The sequence below is a fragment of the Haplochromis burtoni genome, unplaced genomic scaffold (genome assembly GCF_018398535.1).
Source record: "Haplochromis burtoni strain Fernald_Lab_line unplaced genomic scaffold, NCSU_Asbu1 Contig_503, whole genome shotgun sequence".
NCBI classification, from domain to species: Eukaryota; Metazoa; Chordata; class Actinopteri; order Cichliformes; family Cichlidae; genus Haplochromis; species Haplochromis burtoni.
This window is the reverse complement of record NW_024582864.1, coordinates 218,123-229,616: the sequence shown is the minus strand read 5'-3', so window position 1 is coordinate 229,616 and position 11,494 is coordinate 218,123.

Below are 11,494 nucleotides of genomic sequence, written 5' to 3'. Positions count from 1 at the left end.
AAGTTCAAGAATGAGACGTTGGACATATTATTGTCTTTCATATGTTGCTGCAAATTAACTGACTCCATTTCCAACATGAACCAGAGGCGAAAGGATTTCACAGAGTACAACACAGAAGCCTGACTGAGGCTCTTACATTTATAAGAAGGTCAAACTGTGCTGCTTTTAGCTGGTTACATCTGTAGCCTGGAGGTGTGTGTGTGTGTGTGTGTGTGTGTGTGTGTGTGTGTGTGTCTGGTACTCACCTGCTTACAGTCACAGAGGAAGTTAGCGACTGATAATGACAGGTGGTGACTCCATTCCTGCTAATTGTTCTGTGATTAGAAGTTTGTGTCTCAGGATGATGAGACAAATATAATTCTGGGGATTTTTAAAGTCCCATTTGGAAACGTCTTTGTTTTCTTTTTTATAAGATACAAACTGACACCCCCTGTGCCTTTATTCACCCACATCAGCAACTGGCTCCCACAAAATGTTCCTGAGAATCAGCAACACCAAGGCCCTACCATCCTGAGACCCCTCACCCCCAACCAACAGGGGCCAATGGAATTAGCCTGTGCATTCTTAGTGGTTGATTTAGCCACCAAAGAAATGTTGGTCTCTCTCTGATAGGGTGAAGAACCAAAACAAACCCAACAAACTCACATTTCTATATCAGTATCAGTCTTAATGATGACACAGAGCCCTTTAGACTCAGGAGGTAGAGCAGATTATCTGCTAATCAGAAGGTTTGTGGTTTACACCCCCACCACTTTTACCAAAATGCCTGCTTACAGGGGGTCATACGATTGTTTTCTCTGTTCTTGACATTACAATATAAAGCAGGTTTGCTGTGATTTGGCCATAAAACTTGTAGCCAGCTAATTGTTCAGTTAGCTTGGGGATGATTCCAAGTGCAGGTGACAGTCTTCACTTCCAATACTCATCTTTACTGTTTGATTTAAAAAGCATCTGTGAACAGAGGCAAAGTTATAAAGTTGTGTCCTCATCCTAATATTTATTAACTTATGCATACACTGTTCAGCACTGATTAGACTTTAGTAATGTGCCAGATGGTCGCTCTGCTCTTTTGTCTGAAAGGTCAAGGCAACCATGTCTTTCACAAAGTGATATTAACATGCAAAGCCACCAAATCCGTTCAGCTGTGTGTCCGTGTGCTTTTGGTTTTTTCATTTAGTTTGAGTTTTGCTGTGTTTCTTTTCACAGGGTTAAAGGAAACATCTTTATTTTTTTAACCAACAGTATTTATTTCTTTATCCAGTCTCAGGACGATAGAGGGAGATAAAGGCCCAAAGCCAACTGAGAGAAAGGTTGTGTCCAACACAGAGACATCCTCTCTTTCTTTCTGTGAAAAGAAGCAAAGATGTGAAAGATGGAGATGGGGAGAGAGGGAGATCAGAAGGAGAAAGGGCTTCCACAGACCTGCTCCATCTAATCTTTCTCTTTGTTAGCCATAGCTAAACGCTACGATGCTGCACAAAGAACAACTGCACTATGAAAAACTCAACTGTGGCAACGCGTGTAATAGACATGCTGATCCACCATGTGGACATCACCCTTTGCTTGTTCTAAGCACGTTTAAGCTCCAGTACCAGTAGGAGGAGATAATTTATTTAAAGCCAACAAGGAACTGACCAAATAAGGTATAAAGTACATTCAAGGGTCCTTCTATGCCAGGTAAAATAATACTATGTGGTTTTGGCTCTTGATGAAGACTTTTCTCCCTCTCCCTTATCTTTTGATCAACTGGTCCCTGAATACACTTGACACCTTCTTCTCAATGAGAAGCCTGGATTTGGGAGAGCCTGAGTGTCCTGGAAGGACATTCCCTGCCGGATACACGATGGACGGGTGGAGGAACTGGAGGGTCGTGTGCCTGGCGGGACTGTCAATCGAGGACATCGAAGACATCTACTTTTTTCCAAACCCTGATAACAGGGCTCTTGCTGATCGGAGCTGGCCTGGCCCTGGCTTATCGAAGATTAAAGAAAGCGGAAATGGCTGTTCAAACCCCACAAGGCTGCCCGCTGTGATGGAAACGATGGGGTGAATCTTGACTTCTCAAAATGGGCTCATTGAACGCAGCACGGATAAGATCTCGGAGAAGCTCACGGCTCTTCAAAGGAAGATTGAGAGACCAGTGACAGACATTTAGATCCACTGTAAAGCTGACATGCAGTTGTTCGCACTAAAGGAAACCACCATCATTTCAGGTGGCTACCATATCGGCGCCAGCTGTGGTCTCAAGGCTGGAGCTGAACAAAAAAGCCTCTCTGCCTGATAACAGACTCTGTTTAGACTCTTCGCTCCCATCCCACGACCCCCATCCTGGATTCCAAACGCCTTCAAACGCTCCAAGGCTGAGGTCAGACGGCAGTCTGGGCCCAACGCTACAGGACCAGATGTGCTGTCTACTCTTACTCTCACCCTATGGTGTATTAAGAGTCATGCGTTTTTGTGCTGAGGTGTTTTTTCTGTCCTCAAACTGTTCTCCCATCAGGAGCTCTGGGTGGAGCTTTTTTCTCCTCCTCTTACCTCATGTGGTGTATTTCCGTTGTTTTTCTTATCAGCCTACCTCTCTGACCTGTCTCCTCAATGTGATCTTTGTTTATAGTACTTTTGGTCGGAGGGTTCCTTCGTTAGTGCGCATGTGCCAGCCAGCATGCTGCCTGCTGTAACCCATAATTTCCTTCGGGATTAATAAAGTATTTCTGATTCTGATTATGTAATCACATGTAAATGTTTCTCTTTTTTAATGTTTATTTTCATGCTCTCTTGGAATAAAATATCACCCTCTGCTGGTGCTGCATTTCACGTCTCTGAGAGGCAAAGCGTGACATCCACATGGTGGACAGGCATGTCTTTAACAGGCTTTGCTGTTATATCGGGATGTAAAGCCTAAAACGTTTTATTTATTGTTATGACTGCTGTCATAATGTTGTCTCTCATATGCAAATTTAAGTGTGCAGGTGGCTTTCTGTCATTGGTGGATCCAGGGAACGGTTCCTGCGGATTGGCTAATTACCTGGAGACAACATATTTGATGACACCATGGACGGCCAGCAGACTTTAGGCGCACGTAGGGGGAGACTGCCCTTTTGTTTGATTGCAGTTCTCATGTTTTTCTTAGTTAGGGAGGTGAGCTGCTCTCATTTGATTTAATTCTTTTGAGGAGACAGTTTGATATATCCTTGAGATGGGCTCCTTTTGTTTGTTGTTTCGGCGTTAGGTCCACCCAAACGTTATAGTCTGCTCCCTTCCTTTGTTTTAAATCCACTCATTGTAAATAAATCACCATTGAACAATGCTAACTGTGTGATGTGCTGCTTGGGGTCGACGGGTATGGATCACCCTCAGGTTATGGTCTGGCCCACAGATGGGCTATAACATTATATCGGAGCAGATCACAACAACAGCTGCATCAAAGCACTTTATTGTGCCCAACAAAAATGTGACCCTATATTAATATTGTAACGCAAGCATTTGCACCACAAAGAGTTTGGGGACTGGTCTTCACGTCCACCATACTACAATCATGTTCTCTGTGCCACACCACTGCCTTTCTTGCCCCTAATTCTGACAGGCTAACAAATGAAATATACAAAACTGTCGAACAGGCGGAAAACCAGAAAGTGACAAACAATGTTATGTGATGATCAACTAAACTCACTAAATGTCAGCATGGTCATGCTGTTAACCCTTTAAAGGGGCACGGGCACGCTCCGTTTTGCATAACTATTTTTAAATCCCTGTAGAACGGGAACCGCGTAAGCTAGCGCAATATTTTTTTTTGCATATGAAACCAGAGGAGTTGTACTTACATCTTATGCCATCAGCTTGTCCTCGGTCATGGTTTCCTTCCACATATAGCTTTGCAAATATTGCATAAAAAACACTTGCAGGAACAAAAACATAATATTCCAGAAACAGGCTTTGCCGATCCAATCAGCTGTTCGTAACACTTCCCACATTGAAACTGACGTCAGCGCGAACAATCGCATGTCCGCCATTTCCTGCCCAAAACCGGAAGTGACGTCATTTTGCGGAAAATGTATTTTTTTACTTGTAGGCCTTAAAAGCCTATACTGGTGTTTTTATAAGTCATGATTGACTTTATGCTTTTCTGAATAGTTGCTGGGATACTTAGAACTCAGATTGCACTGCTGGAAATAGTTTATTTTGATGCACCTGCTGTTTTCTTTGCAAATGTGCATCATAGGATTGTTTTTTGTTTTTCCTGCAGTATATAAAAATTGCTGTATCTCCAAAATAAAACTATGAAGACATTCAAAATAAATTTCCTGTTGTTGTAAACTATATTTTGCAACTTTTTGTATTTAAAGTTTTGAGGAATAAGCCTCTTAAATTTCATAGAAATATATGTAAAAGAAACAAAAATGATTTTAAATCTTTTTGTAGTTTATTGCATTTTTTTGCAATTAATGTAGTTACTATGGACTACTATGGACAGTTGTATTGATGTACAGCAACTTGAAACGCTCCCAGAAATGGCACTACAGCATGTAAACATATAATATAAGCTCTGGCAGACTTGGTTCTATGGTAGGTCTTAAAAGGTTAAACAGCAGCCCAGTTCAAGTGTTTTGAATAGCCTGAGATCCAGCAGCATACAGTGGAAGATCAAACAGAGGATGTAAATGAATGCAGGGATGAAGTAAAGGGATGTTATTCCGAGCGGGACAGAAACGAGGTGACGGGTAATGTTACGTTTGACAGTTTGAAGTCTGTCGACTGACAGAAAATGATTACTAGAGAGACCAGCACAGTGACACGGAGAGATACAATTTATGAATCCACAGGCTGATATCTGAACTGGGCTCAGCATATAAGAGAAGTCAAATGTGCCTTTGTCCCCGGCTCGTCCTCGTCCCCGGGGCGTCAATTAGTCCTGTGTCTCAAAACTGCTGGCATGATTTATTTACGCAGAATGGTGTCTGTGCTATGATATTTGTCAGCGTGATACATAACTCCCAACTGCCTTTGTGTCAGTGAGCCTGTGTTGTTGGAAAGGTTGGTATTTCCCTACACACACGTTTTCATTTCTTCCCCAATTCCACCATCACATCACACACTGAGACGACATCACGTTGTTAATTAATTCTGTGCAGGAAAGAAAATGCATGTAGGTGAATGTCTGATACCTAAAAAAGGCAACACTTCATGTCCCCAAAGAAAGTTGGGATATAAAATGTAAACAAAATGTATTCAGTCATTTATAAATCATATAAAACCTCCATTTATTTTAGTGCAAAGAGAAGCTATCAAAAGATTCTCTTTTTCACAAAATCACTGAGTCTTTCACAACTGATAAGATAGTATCATGACTTGGTCTAAGAAAACCAACCCACAGATGCTGAGACCACTCTGTGTGGATGCCACAGACTCATCTTAAGTCTCTGAGTGTTTTCCACACAGCACAGAGTGATGCTCCAGACCCAAACGCTGCTGAAATAGGAGAAATTATCAAATGTCATCGTGCCTAAACATCCTTTTTGTTCTTTTGGGAGTTGTGCATGATGCATGTATGCATCTGGGATTGAGTTACCTACAGTGTGAAGATGGAGCATGTACCTGTTTCTGTTCTTATCATTCTATTTCCATTGTTTTGATTCTATTTCCATTGTTTGTTCTCAAATTCCGTTGTTTTCATTCAAATTCTGTTGTTTTCATTCAAAAACAACAGAAGTAGAATGAAAACAATGGAATTAACATGAAAACAACGGAATTATAATGTATAGAACAGAGTTTGAACGAAAGCAACAGAATTCTAAAACAAACAATAGAATTTGAATAAAAAGAGTAGAATTTGAATGAAAACAACAGAATTTGATCAAAAACCAAAGAATTTGTACGAAAACAACAGAATTGGAAAACAAACAACGGAATTAGAATTAAAACAACGGAAGTTTAAAACAAACAACAGAATTAGAATGCACAGAACAGAATGATCTCATCAGTGTTTTCGAGATCCAGCACATACATATCGGTACAATGAAAAAGAAAATAGGAAATATCCCCCCCAAATGTTCTTATAAAGTATTCTTTAGGAAGTTTAAAGCTTCAGCAGGAATATCATCCCAGTTTCCATGATTTAAGGTGAAGCAGTGATCGGGGCAGCAGATGGAGGAATCTGCATTGATATTATATGAAGAGATTAGCTGACTATCATTTTCAGTAGCAGGTTGCCAGTCTTTTCTCATTTGACAGGACAGAAGAAGCATCAGCAACAATCCTAAGCCTGTTTTTATGATTGTTTTCCAATCCACAGCCATGTTTGCTGAAACCGAATATTGAAAACTGCCTGTGGGATTATTTTAATCCTTAATCTGGCATGGCTCGGACTTCTATCAATGAAATGCAATTTGACTAGATCAAGATGTATTCTTGAATTTGCAGACAGAGGGGCACTTTCATAATTGCAGCGGCAGAATTGTGCCATGTTTTTAATAGTGCATAGAGTAAATATTTACTGGCAACGTGCCTGCTGGGGTTAAGACTGAGCCCCAGAGCCCTGCCATTATTCATCAGGTCAGGCAATCAAGACAATTGATATGCCATTAGGAATATGAATAAATTCCACCATAGACTAGATTTCTCCAGCCATTTAAAACAACACAGTGAAGCATGTGCTCGTGGCAGGGACACACAGCTTATTTGGATCCCTGCAAAACAAATGGCCAGACTTGCTTCCAATTACAAACTGAGACTTAGTGGTGCAAAAATAATCATCCTGCTGCCTTTCAGGCAAATATGACATATGTTCAAGGCTCATCATTTTATTAAAACATATTTTCACCAAAGCAACCTCCAGTTTGTTAAAAGGAGGTCATTCATCTACCATCAGTCTTTTTGAACAGGATTTCATGTTCCCACTCAAGGTGTGTGTGTTGCCAGTGGATACTACGACCAATCAGTGTGCAGAAAGCAAGATCCTCTCTAAAAGCAAATGAAAAAAACAAAGAATTCGGTGCAGAAACATCAAAATCACTGAAAATACAATAATACAAAACAAATAAGATTAAAGACAATCTGCACTAAAGCAACCTTTAAATAGATTTAAGGGGACCATTTCTACCAAAAATGAGTCGTTGATGAAATGAAACCATTCCCAGATCTGATCCCAGTCTGGGACTCTTCACCATTTGCTCTTAGAAATGAAGAGAGCTGAAACGTCGTCAACAGACTTAAAGACGTCCAGTGGCTTTTCTTTATCGGTTAGTCTTTTTTTTCGTTCCTTAGTCCTCAACACGGCTCCTGTTGTTGTTTTGTGTTTTGCTTTCGTTGATGATTGTGTAAAGATGAAATGTCTGCTTTACTTTCTCTTATTATACTCTTATTAATGGAGAATCTTTACCAGCTGATTGAGCTGCCAATTCTGGGGGGAGGCCTGTAAGCCCAGGGGAGCAGAAACACTGTTTCAGTTAAGATTATTACAGACAATGTGGAGTCCTGGGATAATAACATGGATGAGCTTGGTGAGCTGTCTAAGACAGCGTGACTGTACCTGACTTCTTGATTTATTTATTTATTTTCAGTGAACAGGGACGTTCATCTGAGTGAGAACGACTGTGGTGGAACTGCACTAATTGCAAAATAAGACACAATCAGTGACATGTGACTATGAAGGAACTTATGTGTGGTCCAAATACTGAGCATGTTCTTGTTGAATATATCCATATGCATTCATCTGACGAATCCAGAGCACTGACCATCACTGCTGGAAGTGTCTCAGAATCAGGATGAGAGACACTTTATTGATCTCAGCGGGAAACTGAGCTGTCATAGCAACAAATATACAGCAAACATCAAGCACTCGTATAAAATGAGAGTAGAAACAGAGATATGAGAGATATATACTTAGATAAATATGGGTATAAATATAAAAGGACAGGTATATGTGCAAATATGTCGAGGTGTACAAAGTGACAGGGTGCACTGAGGTGTGATTAGTTGGTGTGTGGATCTGACCTCAGTGGATGAATTAAAGAGTCTGACAGCAGCAGAAGCAACGAGCTCCTGTAATGCTCCCTCAAAGCCTGGTTGTAGGAACCTGTTGCTGAAACTGCTCTTCAGATTGTCCAGTGTGTTATGGAGGGTGGGAGTCATTGTCCATGATTACCAGCAGTCTGTCACTGATCACCTCCTCCAGGGTGGAGAGCTTCATGCCAACAACAGCCTCGGCCCTCCTGATGGTCAGTCTGTTTGCGTCCTTTGCTTTGACGCCTGCACCCCAGCACGCCACAGTAAAAAGGCCATGTTCGATGTACTTAATTCAATAGTGGACATTGGTTGCACACAACTGTTTTGCTTTGGCAGAAACTTAAACAACTGAGTTAAATCAATAGAACTTATTCATATTCACTAAACCTGCTTATCTCAACACTATTCAGTAACGTTTAGCCCAGTACTTGGTAGTTAAATACTACATGTTGTCTTTATTTAACATGATGTTCAACAAAGCTTAGAGTCTGGTTAACATAAGAATAGAATGGATCTGTTGAACGACTACCATCCTCCTGTCTTTATCCGAGTTGCAGGGGGGGGGCTGGGGCATAAGAGGCAGGGTGCACCCTGGACAGCTCACCAGTCCATCACATTGAGACAAACAACCATTTGCACTCACATTCACAGGCAATTTTCACCAGTTAATCTGCATAACTTTTAACTGTGGGAGGAAACCAGAGCACCCAGAGAGAAACCATTGCACAGCCAGATTGTGGATTTGAACCCAGGCCCTTCTTGCTGTGAGGCAACAGCGCTAACGACATTAAGTATTTCTTAAGTATTTCTTCCCAGTGTTCAGACTGTTTTATTTCTCCTGACAACTTCATATTTCACTCGCTGGGCCCACATCCTCATCTTAGGTTTGACAGTGTTTTAGTAGGTAAAGGTGATGCTTTGACATGAATTGAGCTGCGGTTTGGGGAAGGCCTCGATGGGGACTGGCAACGGCTCCTGGGCCTGGCAGATCCCCGTGTACTAAATAGAAATGAAGAAGTTAAGAATTGAGAACAAGGAGGGAGGGTGAGGCACGTAAACGAAAATGAACAGCTTGCAGAACTAGGGGAACCTATACAGATGACAACCAGAAGGAGCGTGTTTGGAGGCGTGGTCCTGCTCCTGAAATTCCGATACATAATCTCCAAAAAATAGCTTTCTTGTTGTCGTTATTTCACTTGGAATGGTTTTTCTTTGTGGATGAAGACACATGATATGCTTCATCCACATAAGCAAGAATTTATTATGATGGAAATCTGAAATAAACTGATCTACACAGACAACGGAGAGTCAAACCAAAATACAGAGCTCAGTCCACATTCCTCCCTCAGCCCTGGTGAGCTTCCTCCCTAACCTCATGTTCAGTGGAGCACAGCAGTATGTCCTTCCATCTGCTCTTGTTGGTTATGTTAAGGTCCTGATGCTCATTTCATACATGTTTTTGGTACATTAACAAGGTTACAGTTTGTATTCACTTAGCCATAGAAAACATTGAATTCAGGTGCTCCAATCACATCCATGGCCACAGGTGTCTAAAAGCAAGCACCCAGCCATGCAGACTGCTTCTACAAAAACTTTGAAAGAATAAGTGACTCTGAGGAGCTCAGTGAGTTCCAGCATTGTACCACGATAGGACGCCACCCCTGCAACAAGTCCAGTCGGGAAAGTTCCTCCCAACTAAACATTTCACTGTTAGTGGTATTATAACAAAGTGGAAATGATTGGGAATAACAGCAACTCAGCCATGAAGTGGTAGCCATGATATATCATAGAGCAAGGTCAGTGGATACTGAGGGACACAGAGGTCACCCACATTCTGCAGAGTCACTCAGTGCAGATCTCCAAACTACACGTCGCCTTCAGATTAGTTCAAGAACAGTGTGTAGAGAGCTTCATGAGAACTCCAACAATCATATGAGCCCCTATGAGCAAGCATTTTGGCGACAGTGGGAAGGAAAAGCTCCCTTTTAACAGGAAGAAACCTCCGGCAGAACCAGGCTCAGGGAGGGGCGGGGCCATCTGGCAACCGGTTTGGGTTAGAGAAGGAAAACAGTATAAAGACATGCTGTTGAAGAGAGACAGAGATTAATAACAAGTATGATTCAATGCAGAGAGGTCTGTTAACACATAGTCAGAGGAAAAGGTGACTGTGCCTGGATAACTGGGAGGATTGCATCAGGAAGGGCATCCGGTGCTTCCAGACCTGATCAGTTGGTGCTCAGGTTAAAAATGAACACCTGTGGTGCTGCTGGCCAAAGAGGAGACATAGAGATGGTGGGACATAGACAGAGTTGTTGTCGTGACAAAAAAGGATGCTAGCATAGGGTGAGACGTATCCAGATGACCAGTTAAAGATAGAAGCCAAAGAAGAATCTCCCAAAGCTGATTTTGTTCATCTGCATTTTGTGGGAGAAACGTTTCATCACTCATCCAGGTGACTTCTTCAGTCTCAGCTGACTGCAGCTTTCCCCAATCTTATAAAATGTTTACAAGAGATTTGGAGATTTACTTACCTGGATGATACCTGGAAGCTTTTAGTTCAGTTAACTGGGATGTTTTTCATGCTTAGTATTAGCTTGTAGCTCAGTTTGAGCTCCCTTCAATGGACACTGATAAATGCCAAGCCTTTTAAAAAACACACCCTATAGTATGTTATATGTACACAGTCCAGTGTGCACTTTAACTTCATAGAATGACTCTCATTCCTCTTCATAGACAGTCATGTGCAGAGGTTCAAACACTGATCCAGTATTTAACACACAACGCTGATTTTTTGTGTTGCCTTGAGTGCACTTTAATCACCATCTTGTAAAGCAACATTAATATGTGTGTCCTGAAATAAATCCACGATATTCTTACAGGATTATGGAGTTGTGCTTCACTGTGCGTATCTGAGGTTACAGCTTATATTTATGATCTTGTTATATGGTTACAGCTGCCTGGATGATTTAATATTTGCAATGATAGTACATCTAAAATCTGAATAGTAATTTGTACGGGGTAATCATTTTATAAGCCATGTGAAACTTTAGTACGTAACTGTTAAACTTACAAAACGGATTGAATTTATTTTCCACCTCAAAATTCTACACACAGTACTCCATAATGACAGAGTGAGGTTCTTGTAAACTGATATAACAAACTAATGCATGACCAGTACATAAGTGCTACATGAACAGATTTTTACATTGTACTTTGCTCAAAACACGTTACACAACATACCTCATTCATGCCTTACAAGCCTTTTCTTCCTAAGTGCTTACTATCTAATGTTCTTAGGCTAACAGATCACCAGCTTTCAAATTAGTAGATGACCTCCTGAGCTGCAGTCGTCCTTCAGTCCATACATGAGCCTTTGTTTAGTAGTTTGTTGGATCACCTCCTCCGTAAACCCAGTTGAGATCAGAATCAGAATCAGAATCAGAATACTTTATTGATCCCTGGGGGAAATTATTTTTTGTTACAGTGCTCCATT